The sequence below is a fragment of the Triticum aestivum genome, chromosome 6A, assembly GCF_018294505.1.
Source record: "Triticum aestivum cultivar Chinese Spring chromosome 6A, IWGSC CS RefSeq v2.1, whole genome shotgun sequence".
In the NCBI taxonomy this organism is placed as follows: Eukaryota; Viridiplantae; Streptophyta; class Magnoliopsida; order Poales; family Poaceae; genus Triticum; species Triticum aestivum.
The window spans coordinates 40,968,102-40,985,387 of record NC_057809.1 but is presented as its reverse complement, the minus strand read 5'-3'; positions in this window follow the sequence as shown (position 1 = coordinate 40,985,387).

Here is a 17,286-nt window from a genome sequence, read left to right as displayed (position 1 = left end):
GACATTGACATCAACGAGTAGGCTAAAGGCCCAGGTGGTGACCCTGAGCTTGTGAAGGACCACGTAGTATAGCTAGGCTTTCCAAGCCTCTTTTATTTTACTAGTTGTCTGTACTCAGACAATGTACTTCCGCTGCTGGTTTGTATGACTGTATGACTTGTATGTTGGGTCGTGAGACCCGTACCTTTGTGTATGTTATGTATGGCTCCCTGAGCCTTAAATAAAGTACTTGTGTCGTAGAGTCATGTTGTGATGCTTCGTTGTATTTGCACATATCGAGCATATTGTGTGTATGATTGAAATGCTTGGTATGTGTGGGATCTGACTATCTAGTTGTTTATCTTCAGTAGCCTCTCTTACCGGGAAATGTCTCCTAGTGTTACCGCTGAGCCATGGTAGCTTGCTACTGCTCTGGAACACTTAGGCTGGCCGGCATGTGTCCTTCTTCGTTCCTGTGTCTGTCCCTTCGGGGAAATGTCACGCTTTGAGTACCGGAGTCCTGTTAGCCCGCTACAGCCCGGTTTACCGGAGTCCTGCTAGCCCAGTGCTACAGCCCGGACCCACTTGCTGATGACCGACACGTTCGAAGCTGGGTCATGGATGCCTGTCCCTGTAAGTCTGTGCCACTTTGGGTTTACGACTAGTCATGTCAGCCCGGGCTCCTTATCATATGGATGCTAGCGACACTATCATATACGTGAGCCAAAAGGCGCAAACGGTCCCGGGCAAAGGTAAGGCGACACCCGTGGGGATACCGTGCGTGAGGCCACAAAGTGATATGAGGTGTTACCGGCTAGATCGATGTGACATCGAGTCGGGGTCCTGACAGCATTGGCATCAGAGCCGGACTGCCTGTAGGTTCTCCAAGCCAAACTGGTCGATGTTGAGTCTAGAAATTCTTTAGTTATATGTAGGGGAATTGTTTGTGGGTTGGAACGTAAGGCTCTTTTTACTCCTTTATCTTATGAGATTCTGATCTGAGTCAGTCCATTCTTCCACCGGGGGTTAAGGAATTAGGATCTATACTCTCTATCAGGATCACGTGTTACTAATCGGTAGTACCTTATAAGTTTGATGGATACAAGCCTAGTTCAGTTCTACTACCACATTATGTTGTTAGAATGGATTCAGAACTTTGATATGATGATGTTGAGTGTGTACGAAATCCTTTGTCAAATGTCTCAAATCCTTCTTGAGCATTTACAGCTGTTATGCTGCCAAAATTTTGCTAGAAATTCTAATGCCTTTGCATTATGATTGTGCTTTTAGATGGCCACTCGCGACCTCAATCAAGTGGTTCGCCTGACTCGATGCCTAGATGTACCCGGCCATACTGCCAAGTTGGTCAGGGTAATGACTGAGGCTGGATATCGCTGGTATCCTGAGTACACGGTCGAAGAGCAATTCCGAGATTTTAATCAAAGCCAGTATCTCTGCACTGTCCGGATATTTCCATCTTATCCTGGATCCATCGAGCCCCTTCACTGCTCCTATGGACTCGGGGTTACTATTGAGATGGCTGTGCAGGACGCCGCCTACTCTATGATGACCATCATGCGAGTCAGATCTGGTCTATTTCGGGACTCTGATTTCCGGTATATGCCAGGATCACTTCCGGGAGCACAAGGGTATCTCCAAGCTATCTATGCTGACCCCACCCAGGAGGATTCACGGACTCGCACCACTGCTGAGATGCTCGAGGATAAGGACCGTGAAAATCGGGCCTTGAGGTTAGAGCTCTTCAATACCCGTGCTGACCACTGGGCCACTTTGACTCGGTTCACACCGGCGGTGCAAGCTGGATATTCAGATATGCGCGATCTCTATCCTGTGAGATCTGCTCTGCCAGACGTGATGGTTTGGCGTGATGTAGGAGGCATCACCCCACCTCGCGGTCCCCGCAGGCCACCGTCTGTTGGTCCAAGACCTCATCCTAGCCCCTATGGTCCACAAGCTCCGCGAGATCGTCTGTTTCCGGATGATCATGTTGAGCTTCCAGGCTATGGAGGTGACTTCTACGAGGACTACTACGGATCGGTCTGAGTTAGTGGTAGTATCACTAGTTCGCACTAGCTGTGTCGTCTATCGTCCCGCGTGACTCGTGGGATATGACCTAGTTTGTACTCTTTCCGGAGGTGTAGAAAAATAATGTATAGGAGCTTGGGATGCCTCCGATGAGATGTAATCCTCTTTTCACCGTAATAGTACTTTGTTTGGTCTTGTACTAAACCCTGTATGGTGTGTATGACGATGGAATAAAAGAAGCAGTTTCTGTATCTACCATGTCATACGGATGATCATCTTGCATTCTGAGTTATTCCTTACATTTTGTATCCTATGTTGGAATTTTATCATCCTGACTAAATCATTGTCTTGTTTACCTAGGATGGTCAACACGCGCGCTAACCCTGCTTCTCAAGAGCAGGCCGAAGGCAGTGAAGTCAGGGATGCAAATCTGCCTCATCTTCCTTCACTAGCCGAGGTTATGATGGAAGCTGAGAGAAACAAGCGGGAGACCAACCGTTTGTTGGAGCGTATTGAACAGAACACAGCACACCATCAGAGGACTAACGTGGTGTCACTCAGTGATTTTATCAAATTACATCCACCCACGTTCCACCACTCCGTCGAGCCTCTCGACGCTGATGACTGGCTTCGCAGTATCGCTCACAAACTGCGTTCCGCGCTGGTAGCGGAGGCTGACAAGGTCACCTTTGCTGCATATCATCTTGAAGGCCCCGTCAGTCTATGGTGGGAGAATTATGGAGCTATGCGCCCGGCGGGCCATGTCACTACTTGGGCTGAGTTCAGTGAGGCTTTCCGTGAACATCACATTCCGGAGGGTCTCATGGACCGTAAACGTGAAGAATTTTGCAGTTTCACCCAAGGCCGACTTTCTGTGGATGCTTACAGCAGGGAGTTTGGTAATCTCGCACGATATGCAACTGAGGAAGTGTCTACTGATGCCAAGAAGCCAGCAAGGTTCCGTAAGGGACTTAGTCCTGAGCTTCGTCGTGACCTCCGTCTGCATGAGTGCACATCTTTTCAGAAACTTGTCAACAAAGCCATCAGTGCTGAAACTGGTCAGACTTACTATGATGCAACACGCAAGCATGGCCGTGATATGGATCCCTCATCCGGTGCTGGTCCTCAGAAGCGCCGCGTGTGGGTACCCAACACCGCCCTGCCACCCAGGTTCACACCGAGGCCATCCTTCCAGGCGTCTCGCCCCGTTCAACAGTCTGCACCGGCCAAGCCCTATGGGGGTCCAACCAACAATGTTCCTCCACGTACCAGCTCCGTGACTTGTTTCAAGTGTGGGGAATCTGGTCACTATATGCGTGAGTGTCCCCAGACCAACCCCAACCAGTCTGCTAAAGCTGTTGGCCGTGGCAAGCCGATAGGGAAAGTGTTCCACGCCAAGCCGGTCACCGCTTCACGTGGCCATGTCAACTGCATCTCTGCCGAAGAAGCTCAAGAGGATCCCAACGTCGTTCTCGGTACGCTTCTTGTCAATTGCCACCCGGCATCTGTTCTTTTCGATACAGGAGCCTCTCATTCTTTTATATCTGAAAACTATGCTCGCTTGCATAACGTCGCATTCGGTGATATGCCAACCTCTATGGTAATTCAAACTCCGGGATCCAAATGGCAAACTTCTAGAGTAAGCCATGGAAATGAAATCCAAGTCGACAGACTTGTTTTCCTCGCGTCTTTGATAGCCCTTAAATCTTCAGATATTAATATCATTTTGGGTATGGACTGGATGTCAGCTCATCAAGCCAAAATTGATTGCTTCTCTAGGACTGTTCAACTCACCCATCCTTCGGGGAAGATAGTCAATGTCTTGACCCGAATAGCCAAGCGACAATTATATTCTCTTAACGCCAGCCCTTTGCCAGACCTTGAGGACGTGCCGGTAGTCCATGACTTCCCGGATGTCTTCCCAGAGGAATTGCCAGGTGTTCCACCTGACAGGGATGTTGAGTTCATAATAGACCTCATCCCCGGAACCGTTCCGATTGCTAGAAGACCTTATAAGATGGCACCCCTAGAACTAGCTGAGCTTAAGAAACAACTCGATGAGTCCTTGAAAAAGGGTTTCATCCGACCTAGCTCATCTCCGTGGGCTTGCCCCGTCCTCTTCGTCAAGAAGAAGGATGGTACGGACCGGATGGTTGTAGATTACCGACCTGTCAATTTGGTCACAATCAAGAACAAATATCCGCTTCCCAGGATCAACGACCTGTATGATCAGCTCGCTGGATCCTCAGTCTTCTCCAAGATGGATTTGAGGTTGGGCTACCATCAAATCAAAATCAGAAACGGGGACATTCCTAAAACGGCCTTTGTTACTCGTTATGGCCAATACGAGTACACCGTCATGTCCTTCGGTTTAACCAACGCTCCAGCCACCTTTTCTCGGTTAATGAACTCAATCTTCATGGAGTATTTGGATAAATTCGTCGTGGTTTACCTCGATGATATACTCATCTACTCCAAGAACGAGGAAGAACATGCCGAACATCTAAGGCTAGTGTTGAAGAAACTTTGAGAGCATCGCCTTTATGCCAAATTTTCTAAATGTGAATTTTGGTTGTCAGAAGTGACCTATCTGGGTCATGTAATATCTGGTAAAGGTATTGCTGTTAACCCTGAGCGAGTTCAAGCCATCCTTAATTGGACTCCACCTGAATTGGTCAAGCAAGTTCGGAGTTTTCTGGGCTTAGCGAGCTATTGTCGTCGCTTTGTCGAGAACTTCTCCAAAGTTGCCAAACCTCTAACTGAACTTCTCAAGAAAGATAAGAAGTTCGAGTGGACTCCACAATGTGAGCACAGCTTTCAGGAACTGAAAAGACGCCTGACTTCTGCTCCTGTACTGGTACCGCCAGACTTCTCCAAGGACTTTGTTATCTACTGCGACGCCTCGCGACAAGGACTAGGTTGCATTCTCATGCAAGATCGACACGTAATTGCCTACGCTTCACGGCAATTGCACCCACATGAGGAGAATTATCCTACTCATGATCTAGAGCTTGCAGCCGTAGTCTATGCACTTAAGACCTGGCGACATTACCTCCTCGGTAACCGTTGCGAAATACTCACTGATCACCAAAGTCTGAAGTACATTTTCACCCAACCGGATCTGAATCTCAGGCAAAGACGTTGGGTTGAGTTGATCACAGACTTCGACTTAGGAATAACCTACACCCCAGGGAAAGCCAACGTCATGGATGTTGCGCTAAGTCGTAAATCTTATTGTAACAATCTGATGTTACAACAAAGTCAACCGCTTCTCCATGAGGAATTTCGGAAGCTTAACCTTCACATTGTTCCTCAAGGTTTTCTTTCCACCTTGGTGGCAAAACCTACCCTTACGGATCAGATTATCAAAGCACAGAAGGTAGATCCGGGAATCTTCCGCATCAAGAGAAACATTCAGAAAGGAATTGCGAATTGCTTCTCCATTAATGATCAAGGGGTCGTATACTTCGGGAATCGACTAGTGGTTCCCAAAGTGCGAAACCTGAGGCGTTTGATCCTTAAGGAAGCTCATGAATCTCCTCTCACCATTCATCCCGGTAGCACTAAGATGTATCAGGACCTACGCCAGAGGTTCTGGTGGACTAGGATGAAGAGAGAAATTGCTCAGTTTATTGCAAATTGCGACGTCTGTCGTCGTGTAAAAGCAGAGCATCAACGACCTGCTGGCACCCTTCAACCCTTAGCTATTCCTGAATGGAAATGGGATAAAATTGGTATGGATTTCATTACCGGTTTTCCCAGGACCAAGAGAGGGAATAATGCTATTTTCGTCGTGGTCGATCGTCTTTCCAAAGTAGCCCATTTCTTACCTGTTCGTGAGAGTATAACCGCTAGCCAGCTGGCAGACTTATACATCTCCCGAATAGTGTCCCTCCATGGTGTTCCTTTGGAAATTAACTCGGATCGAGGAAGTCTTTTCACCTCTCGATTTTGGGAAAGTTTCCAAAATGCTATGGGAACCCGTCTCTCCTTTAGCACCGCCTTCCACCCTCAATCGAGTGGTCAAGTGGAACGCGTCAACCAGATTCTAGAAGACATGCTTCGAGCCTCTGTTATCTCATTCGGAATGGACTGGGAGAAGTGCCTTCCATTTGCCGAATTCGCTTACAACAACAGCTATCAATCTAGCTTGGGTAAAGCCCCTTTTGAAGTTCTCTATGGACGACGGTGTCGAACACCCCTTAACTGGTCAGAGACCGGGGAAAGACAATTCTTTGGCCCGGATATGATTCAGGAAGCAGAAGAACAAGTTCGTATCATTCGTGAAAAGTTGAAAACAGCCCAATCTCGTCAAAAGAGTCAATATGACCGAAAACATAAGGCTATGACTTTCGAGGTTGACGAGAAGGCTTATCTTCGGGTCACCCCTCTGAAGGGAACCCATCGTTTCGGTATCAAAGGCAAATTGGCTCCTCGTTACATTGGACCGTTTCGCATTCTCGCCAAACGAGGGGAAGTTGCCTACCAATTGGAACTACCTCCGCACCTCTCCAGAGTCCACGATGTCTTCCACGTTTCTCAACTCAGGCGTTGCTTCTCGGATCCTATCCGTGGAGTGGACCACGAAACGCTTGATCTCCAAGATAATCTTACATATCGAGAGTACCCCATTCGTATCCTCGATCAGGCCGAACGTACCACCCGACGTCATAATATCAAGTTTCTCAAAGTTCAATGGTCGCACCATTCTGAGGATGAAGCAACTTGGGAAAGGGAAGATCGTCTTCGACTCGAGTATCCCGCCTTCTTCCCGGAGGAACCCAAATCTCGGGACGAGATTCTTTTGAGTGGGGGTGAGTTGTCACATCCTAGTTAGCCATGCATTAGAGTGTTGCATCATGTCTACTTTTTCATCAGAAACTTGAAATGGGGATGACAGAACCCCCAGTCCCCTCTGAAACCAACTAGGGTTTACTAAAAAACTTTTCAATGAACCTGAAATGCCCTTCTAAAATGCCCATCATTTTTGTCTTGGTTCAGAACCTCTGCCAAAAGTGGTGCACATTTTCCTAGGCCATCTTAGGGTTTTTGAATTAAATCATAAATATTTGAATTTGGGCATTTAAAATTATATAAAATATTTAAATGCTCAAATATCTCCAAACTAAAATGTTTCATGTTGGAAATAATCCAACTATGGACCAGGAGTAATTTGGTGATTTTAGGAGTTGCCTAAGTATTTTATTTAATTCAACAAAGTTGCAGAAGTATTAAAAAAACAAAAACAGAAAGAAAAAGGGAAAACTTACCTGGCGCCACCACAGGCCCACCAGCCAGCCCACCTGGCCGGCCCAGCCCGGCCACCGCTCCAGCGAGCTGCTTGGCTTGCCAGGCAGGCAGCCAAGGTGCTCGGCGGCGGCACCGCAGCTCGCCACGCAGCTGCAAGCCGCCCTGCCTCCCCCTCTCGCCGCCCTGATGGCCTGGACGAGCTCCACGTCGCGCCCCGACCCTCCTGGACACCTCCATTCGCCCCCAGTTCCTCTCCCTCGCGCTCCCACGCCATGGCCGACGCCATCGTCGCAGCACCGCCGCCGTAGCCGTGCTCCCCTTCATCTCCACGCCGCGCCACCGTGTCCAGAAGCTCCGCCGTCCTCTACTTCTTCGAGCTAGCCAAGCCCCGAGCGCTCGCGTGCCCCGAAGCCGCCGCACCAACCTCGCCCGAACCGCCATCGCCGGAGATCCCCTTCGCCGTCGCCGCCGCAGCAGCTCGTCCCCGACCACGCCGTCCTTTCCATCAAGACCGCAGTGAGCTGGGCTAACTTCCCCTTCCTCTCTTTCTCTCTCTCGTGCACCACAGCGAGCACACTAAGCTCACCCGCATGCGCCGTCGCGGACCTCTTCGCCGACGTGCCCCCGGCCATCCTCCGGCCACCTCACCTTGTCCATCGCACTCACCACGCCGCGTTGGGGCTAACCATGCACTCCCCGCACCTCACCGCACACTCTAGCCACGAGTTCGTCTTCAACCGAACTCCGGCGGCCGCCAAAGTCGCCGCCGGCGCCAACTCCGGCCACCCCGAGCCCAACCACCACCACCAATAGTCGCGGCTCAACCTCAGCAACACGTAGATGCCTTCCGCCATCCATTTGGTTGCCGGAATGGCAAAAAGCACTTTCGCCGCCGCGTCGGGCTCGCCGGCGGCTAGACGCCGGCGTGTTTGACTCTGACTTTGACCACGGGTGGGCCCTGGTTGACCCCCTGGGTCTATGACATGTGGGGCCCCCTCTGTTAATTAATCCAGTTAGTTTAAATCTAATTTAGTTAAACTAATTGAATACTGACATGCGGGACCCACTGGTCAGTTTGACCTGGACCAGCCCGTTGACCACTGACGTCATCATGACGTAGTGCTGACGCAATAATTTAATTACTGGAATTATTTTTACACAGGAAATTCCAGAATATTATTTAAACTTCAAAAATTCATAACTTTTATTCTGTAACTCCAAATTGGACAAATTATATATGAAAAATGATCAAAAAAATCCAATCTTTCCATCTGTACTGGTTTCATGCATGTTTAAACAAGCTAACCTGCTGTTTATCACAGAACAAGATAAAACACCTTAAATGGCAACTTATGAGTTTGAACTTTGAATCAATGGTTCAAATTAGTTCAAACCCATCTGTTCTTAGTTGCATTAGCCCAATACACTCATTTTGCCATGTCTCATGCATGCATCATATTGTTGCATACTGTTTGGTAATGTTTGTGTATCGGTGCTCTCTGCGGCAGGTTCTGCCCCCGAGGAGTACCGTGATAACCCCGACGAAGAGCAATACCAGTGCACCGAACCGTCAGGCAAGCAACCAACCATTTGATCATATCGATACAATCCCATGTTCTCGCTCCTGCTCTCTTTTACTGCATTAAGACAACGCGTTTCAAACTGCTGTGTGCTACGGTAGTTGAACCCATTTCCTCTGCATGACCTGTCATTGCCACAGTAACTAGATGAAACCCACTAGCATGTGTAGGAGTTGTTTGAGCCATATGTATGTGTTGTTCCTACCTTGCTATGCCTGCTATGCTTAGAGTCGTGTCAGGTCTGGTTCATCTGGGTCATGGGCTAGAGTGAAATGTTTATGTCGGTAATGAGAGTGGTGTGGTGAACACGATTTGGTAAAGGTATCGATGAGAGGCCATGTAGGAGTACATGGTGGGTTGTTTCATTGAAGCCGACCTTAAGCACTGAGATCTGTATGTGTGATTTAAGAATCAGCTACTACCATGCATTGGGCCCGAAACCAATGGACCCTCTCGGCTTCTTATTCACCCTAGTTCTCCGTCCAGGAGTTGCAAGTAGTTTCTGGTGTTTGTAGCCTACTGGAGGCCATGTACAGCGCTGACCGTAGGGGTGGGCTGTGATGCGGTAGGTACGTGGCACGGTGTACCGAATACCCGTTAGGTATCTCGGGAACCCTGTTCACATCGTTCGGGGCCGTATGGGAAACCTCGGCCGGACTCCCTGCGGATGGAACCTGGATAGGCGATAAACCTGGACTGGAGGCTTAGGTGATTAGGTAGGTCGTGGCCGACACCCACGTTGGGCTTCCGCTTGAAGGTTGCCGAGTACATGTCGTGTAAACGACGGTAAGTGGTGAGAGCGTGTACGAAGGAGTACACCCCTGCAGGGTTAACATGATCTATTCGAATAGCCGCGTCCGCGGTAAAGGACTACTTGGTTGCCTATACAGTTCATAGACAAGTAAATGGAAACTGTTAAAAGCCTCAAGATAAGTGTGAGTGCCGAGGATGGCTCTTCCGTAGGAAGACGGAGGTGGATCCTCGGTAGTGTATTGAAGTGGTGAGTAGTGGACTCGTGTGCACAAAACCATTTCAAGTTGGAGTATCGTAGGATAGTCTAGCCAAGAGTCAAAGCTGGCTTGCTGCAATAACTCCACCAACCCTTCTTGATAATATGCATGTATGTAGGTTCTGATGTAAGTCTTGCTGAGTACCCTTGTACTCATGTTGCTATAATTTACATTTTTACAGAAGACGTTGCAACCCCTTCTGATGGGTTCTATGTAGACATTGACATCAACGAGTAGGCTAAAGGCCCAGGTGGTGACCCTGAGCTTGTGAAGGACCACGTAGTATAGCTAGGCTTTCCAAGCCTCTTTTATTTTACTAGTTGTCTGTACTCAGACAATGTACTTCCGCTGCTGGTTTGTATGACTGTATGACTTGTATGTTGGGTCGTGAGACCCGTACCTTTGTGTATGTTATGTATGGCTCCCTGAGCCTTAAATAAAGTACTTGTGTCGTAGAGTCATGTTGTGATGCTTCGTTGTATTTGCACATATCGAGCATATTGTGTGTATGATTGAAATGCTTGGTATGTGTGGGATCTGACTATCTAGTTGTTTATCTTCAGTAGCCTCTCTCACCGGGAAATGTCTCCTAGTGTTACCGCTGAGCCATGGTAGCTTGCTACTGCTCTGGAACACTTAGGCTGGCCGGCATGTGTCCTTCTTCGTTCCTGTGTCTGTCCCTTCGGGGAAATGTCACACTTTGAGTATCGGAGTCCTGTTAGCCCGCTACAGCCCGGTTTACCGGAGTCCTGCTAGCCCAGTGCTACAGCCCGGACCCACTTGCTGATGACCGACACGTTTGAAGCTGGGTCATGGATGCCTGTCCCTGTAAGTCTGTGCCACTTTGGGTTTACGACTAGTCATGTCAGCCCGGGCTCCTTATCATATGGATGCTAGCGACACTATCATATACGTGAGCCAAAAGGCGCAAACGGTCCCGGGCTTAGGTGATTAGGTAGGTCGTGGCCGACACCCACGTTGGGCTTCCGCTTGAAGGTTGCCGAGTACATGTCGTGTAAACGACGGTAAGTGGTGAGAGCGTGTATGAAGGAGTACACCCCTGCAGGGTTAACATGATCTATTCGAATAGCCGCGTCCGCGGTAAAGGACTACTTGGTTGCCTATACAGTTCATAGACAAGTAAATGGAAACTGTTAAAAGCCTCAAGATAAGTGTGAGTGCCGAGGATGGCTCTTCCGTAGGAAGACGGAGGTGGATCCTCGGTAGTGTATTGAAGTGGTGAGTAGTGGACTCGTGTGCGCAAAACCATTTCAAGTTGGAGTATCGTAGGATAGTCTAGCCAAGAGTCAAAGCTGGCTTGCTGCAATAACTCCACCAACCCTTCTTGATAATATGCATGTATGTAGGTTCTGATGTAAGTCTTGCTGAGTACCCTTGTACTCATGTTGCTATAATTTACATTTTTACAGAAGACGCTGCAACCCCTTCTGATGGGTTCTATGTAGACATTGACATCAACGAGTAGGCTAAAGGCCCAGGTGGTGACCCTGAGCTTGTGAAGGACCACGTAGTATAGCTAGGCTTTCCAAGCCTCTTTTATTTTACTAGTTGTCTGTACTCAGACAATGTACTTCCGCTGCTGGTTTGTATGACTGTATGACTTGTATGTTGGGTCGTGAGACCCGTACCTTTGTGTATGTTATGTATGGCTCCCTGAGCCTTAAATAAAGTACTTGTGGCGTAGAGTCATGTTGTGATGCTTCGTTGTATTTGCACATATCGAGCATATTGTGTGTATGATTGAAATGCTTGGTATGTGTGGGATCTGACTATCTAGTTGTTTATCTTCAGTAGCCTCTCTTACCGGGAAATGTCTCCTAGTGTTACCGCTGAGCCATGGTAGCTTGCTACTGCTCTGGAACACTTAGGCTGGCCGGCATGTGTCCTTCTTCGTTCCTGTGTCTGTCCCTTCGGGGAAATGTCACGCTTTGAGTACCGGAGTCCTGTTAGCCCGCTACAGCCCAGTTTACCGGAGTCCTGCTAGCCCAGTGCTACAGCCCGGACCCACTTGCTGATGACCGACACGTTCGAAGTTGGGTCATGGATGCCTGTCCCTGTAAGTCTGTGCCTCTTTGGGTTTACGACTAGTCATGTCAGCCCGGGCTCCTTATCATATGGATGCTAGCGACACTATCATATACGTGAGCCAAAAGGCGCAAACGGTCCCGGGCAAAGGTAAGGCGACACCCGTGGGGATACCATGCGTGAGGCCGCAAAGTGATATGAGGTGTTACCGGCTAGATCGATGTGACATCGAGTCGGGGTCCTGACAACGATCCACGCAAGGGCGGCCCAACACGCGAGGCCGGGACGGGCACTCGGCGAGGGCACTAGTAGAAAAAGGGCCTATTGTCCCGGTTCCTAAGGGCCTTTTGTCCCGGTTCTTGAACCGGGACTAAAGGGTCGGTACTAATGCCCTGTCCCTTTAGTCCCGATTAAATCCAGAACCGGGACAGATGGGCCTCCACGTGGCCTGTGCGCGGAGCCCAGGCAGGAGGGCCTTTGGTCCCGGTTGGTGGCACCAACCGGGACCAATAGGCATCCACGCGTCCGCATTTCTATGGCTGGGGTTTTTGTTTTTTTTTTGAAAGGGAGGGTGATTTGGGGGGTTAATTTAGGTGTTTCATATATTGTGTTAGCTAGCTATAATTAATAGAGAGAAGTGTCCTCTCTTATGTCCGTGCTTGGTCGACGCTACGTACTATACATACGTATAGAGAGGACTAGACACGCTAGCTAGCTAGTAAGCAAACGAAGGAAACAGAAGATTGTCATGAACATATATGCATACAGAGAGAAGTGATATCGACCACCCCTCCTTCTCTGAGAGATTGGTCGAACAACAAGTTCTCGTATATCTATCCGACACTACCGGCTACATATATACAATAATTATCTCGTACAAATATAATCTCCTAACATACGGACGCATGGTCCACATAGTATTCTCCATCTTCAGCGATCACGTGGTCAAGAAAGAATGCCGCCAATTCCTCTTGAATTGCTCGCATGTGAGCTGGTGCTAGGAGTTCATCCCGCTTCCGAAACATCTAATTTGAAGAAGGGAGTCAATACATATATATATGAATGAATGAAACTCAACACAAATGATGGTAATAAAATAAAATTGTGAATGTTGTTATTTACGCACTTCATATTATTCTTCAGAGTAGCCCCGCTCACAGGTTGTGTGGCGGATGGACTCACAAACGTAGTATCCACAGAAATCATTCCCTTGTTCCTGCCACAACCACTTTACAAGAAATAGAGGTCAATCAAACTGATAAGCAAGAATGCCAAATGGTATTGATGAAACTAGTGCTTGAATCACTAGGAGATGCACGGAACATGCTACTATAGTACTTACTTTTGGGTGTCTAAATTGCAGCTTCTTCGGCAGTCTCGGAGCTTTTTTGGTGAATTTTCTCCAAACCCTGCCAGACAAAGAAAACAATTACTTGATATATCAGGAAATGAACAAAGTTGCTGATATGGTGGATAATGATCGATTTAACTTACTTCTCTATCATTTGAGTCATGTCCGCATAGTCCTGGGGATCTTTTCGTCTCGAGTCTAAGACGGTTACTAGTCCCTGCTCAAGCTTAATCCCTAGGAGAATATAGTGGAAACTGCACACGCATGCATAACTCATCAATTACATTACTATAAAAGGGCATCCCTAGTGCATGTAGCTCCCGCTTGCGCAGGGTCTGGGGAAGGGTCCGACCACTTTGGGTCTATTGTACGCAGCCTTTCCCTACATTTCTGTAAGAGGCTATTTCCAGGACTTGAACCCGTGACCTCATGGTCACAAGGCAGCAGCTTTACCACTGCGCCAAGGCTCCCCTTCAATTACATTACTATAACCTTGACTAATATATAAGGGAAACCGAATATGCACAAGACAGTAACACTCACTTGAAGTTGTAAGGAAAGAGTATTATATCTTTGTTTTCATTTATTACCAACGATCGTAGGAAGTTGGCCTCGGTATCTGCGACATGAAATTTAACCTGAGTTGCATCTATGAGATTTGTGTTAATGAACCCAATATCACCAATTTGTATTTTCTTCAATTCGACGATCTTCAATCTGCATAATATAATGAGGATAATTATAAATACATGCAATGAAAGAGCTGAGCTATATAGAGAGACTTAATGACAGAAGTAGTACTACTTACAGACAGTAGCAGGTGACCGTTGCTTTATCGAGGGCCAATTGATTGAAAAACTGAAAGAACTCCTCAAATGGAACAGGCAACAGTTCAATTCCAATGAGGTCATGCTCCTTTTTAACTCTCACATACAAAGTACTCCTCCCCCCAGACTCTCTGCAGATTTTCATGTACCAATCATGCAATCTTCGCATCATCGTTGATAGAGATCTTTCATCTTTGACGAGAGGCTTCCCGTACTCGTATCTTTGTATCTGCACCTCCATGAAATCATAATGTACATCGTCGGGCAGGTAATCTCCAAGATTGCTATAACCGGGCACCATCCTCGGATCATTAGCGACGATGTCGCTAGGCACCTTGAGCGGGGGGCATGATTGCTTCGCTTGTTCGCCGAGCTGGGCAATTTGTTTCCCAGCTCGTCGTTGTTTCAGCCTTTGATCACTGATAGTACTTCCCGACCGCTCCGCTTCGGCAAATTCCTTTCCAATAATGCGCTCATAGTTGTCTTTTGGCGGATACTTGGGTGGTTTTGTCAGGGCAGCCAGAGTGCGCTTCGCTTTCACCGGATCTACCTTGTCCTCCGGAGGTCGATGTTTCTTTGCTTTCACCCCTTCAAAGAAGTTCCTCACTTCTTCTCGCGCAATCTCGGCGTTCTCCTCCGGGGTCCTCTCGTATGGTAACTTCTCTGGAGTCTTCAGAGAAGGACCGAATCTGTATGTCCTCCCGCCTCTGGCTGTACTGCTAGACGCCGGCAGAGCAGACGAAGCGGTTGTCTTCTTTACTTGCTTACGAGGTGGAGGAGAAGGACTACGACGCGCCTGAGCAGCCGGAGCGGCGGCAGGTCTCTTCCGCCCTTGCTGACGAGGCGGAGAAGGAGGAGGCTGGCTGCTCGGGCGCGCCGACGCGGGCGGAGAAGGAGGCGGAGTGCCGCCACGCGCTTGAGAAGGAGACGACTGAGTTCCCTGATCATCACTCACTGGAGGAGGAGGCGGTGGAGGAGGCGGAGTGCCCTGACTCGCCAGAGGAGGAGGAGGAGGCGGAGGCATCCAGTTCGGAAGGTTGATGAGCTCCTTCCGCCATAGGCATGGAGTCTTCAGAGCAGAACCCAGCCGAGTCTCCCCTTCACCGGTAGGGTGGTCAAGCTGGAGGTCCTAAAATCCCTCCGTTATTTCATCCACCATCACCCTAGCATATCCTTCTGGAATCGGCCGGCAGTGAAAAGTTGCACCGGGTTCAGTAGGAAAAACAGAGCCAACAGCCGCCTTGACCTTCATATTAATCCATTGCGTCATATGGTGGCAATTTCGAGACTCCGTGACAGCATCCACGGGATAGCTGGCAGGAGCCGTCAAGACATCTTCCGACTGAAGCAGCTCGGTGGAAGCCACGCTGCCTCTCCGCTGAGATGGCGGGGTATCTTTGGGGGAAGCTTTGGCAGTTCGTTTGCTACGATTTGCTTCTCGTTCCTTTATCGCTTGTACCCTAGCATGCAGCGCCTGCAGTTGGGTCTGCTCCACTTTCTTCCTCCTCTCGTGGCATTTGTAACCGCCTGTGTCCGGAAACCCAGCCTTCCACGAAATGGAGCCTGGCATGCCTCGTGTCCGTCCAGGGTCCTCAGGATTCCCGAGGGCCATTGTGAGCTCGTCGTTCTCTCTGTCTGGAATGAACGTCCCTTGCTGCGCTCTTCGATATAGTGCTTAAGCCTCTTGACTGGTATTTCCATTCGCTTGTCCGTCCAAATGCACTTCCCTGATACAGGGTCCAAGTTTCCGCCAGCCCCGAAGAGCCAAGTCCGGCAACGGTCTGGCCAGTTAATTATCTCTGGTTCGATCCCTTTATCAACTAGATCATTCTCAGTCTTGGCCCACTTAGGCCGGGCTACGAGGTAGCCGCCTGACCCCGTGCGATGGTGTTGCTTCTTCTTCGCAGCATTTTGCTTGTTTGTCACCGACATCTTCTTACTCTTTTCCGATGTCTTGTGGGCCACAAATGCGGGCCAGTGATCTCTGATCTTCTCATATCTTCCCTTGAATTCTGGTGTCTATTTGTTCTCAACAAACTTATTCAGCTCTTTCTTCCACCTCCTGAATAGTTCTGCCATCCTCTTAAGAGCAAAAGACTTGATTAATTGCTCTTTAACTAGCTTCTCCGGATCATCCTCTGCCGGTAGGGTGAAATTTGACTTCATCTCAGTCCAAAGATCATTTTTCTGCATATCATTGACATAAGACACCTTAGGGTCTTCTGTAGCCGGCTTTAACCATTGCTGGATGCTGATCGGGTTCTTGTCCCTGACCCGAACCCCGCACTGAGCAACAAATGCACTCTTTGTCCGGAGGGGTTCAATCGGTTGGCCGTCGGGCGCGATTGCTATGATCTCAAACCTTTCATCCGAGCTCAACTTTCTCTTCGGGCCTCGTCTCTTTACCGAAGTTGTGCTCGATCCGGAGGGCTAGAAAAAAGAACAAAGACTTAATTAATATGTGTACATACCAAATCAATGAATGCATCAATTAGCTAGTCAGCACAAGCTTAACTAATATATATACCTGGTCGGACTCGGTTCGGTCACCGGAGACATCATCACGGTCTCCTTCTTGCACCGGCATTGGGTCACCGGAGCCGTCCTCACGGTCTCCTTCTTGCACCGGCATTAGGTCACCGGAGCCATCCAGCTGCTTCCAGACCATCGGTGTCGTTGAGAAACAATGAGCAGACGGCATCACTTCCTCGTGCAATTATGTCCCCCAACAACTCTTCTTGTACTTTGTCTCGGGCGGTGTCCATAGTTTCTACAAATATTTACAACATGGCAATTATTATTCAAACATGATAGATGGATATATTACTGGCAAACGTAGAACTAATATTAATTAGTGGCCTCGATGCTGCTTCTCTAGGGTTTGAGGTGGCCTCGACGCTGCTTCTCTAGGGTTTGGGGTGGCCTCGACAACGCTTCAATGATAAAAAAAGAGGAAGAAGAAGAAAAAAAAGAGGAGAAGAAAGAATAGAGGTCTTATCCTTTTTTTCTTCTTCCTCTTCTTTTTTTATCGGGAACGAGGGTCGTCGAGGGTCGCCGAGCGGTAGAACAAACCCTAAATAGCAAGTATCGTGGGTGTGAGATACATGTGGCCGTCGGTGTCGGACACTACATCCACGTCCCACAAGTGACGTGGGCGTCGAAGCCCGCGTCACTTGTGGGACGTGGATGTAGTGTCC